The sequence below is a fragment of the Cystoisospora suis genome (assembly GCF_002600585.1).
Source record: "Cystoisospora suis strain Wien I chromosome Unknown contig_126, whole genome shotgun sequence".
NCBI classification, from domain to species: Eukaryota; Apicomplexa; class Conoidasida; order Eucoccidiorida; family Sarcocystidae; genus Cystoisospora; species Cystoisospora suis.
Window position 1 is genome coordinate 1 of NW_027152928.1, and position 276 is coordinate 276.

Below are 276 nucleotides of genomic sequence, written 5' to 3' on the forward strand. Positions count from 1 at the left end.
CGGCGGGGGCGGGGCGGGCGGGGACCGAAAGCCGGACTCCCGGCTTTCCCTACGCCCGACACCTGCTTGCGTAGGCCCTTCTCCCGTTCTTTGGGCTCGGCAATGTCGCCTAGATGAGATCGAGGAGGCGAAAGAGGTAGGGCCTAGGGTGGGATCGGTCAAGTTAGAGAACCTAGCGGAGTGGCTGTTGGGAGTGTTTGCTCGGCGGGGGCGCTCGAGTCTCCAGTGCTTCGAGCTGCACCGACATCTTTCCGAAGTAGTTTGCCCCTCTTTCTT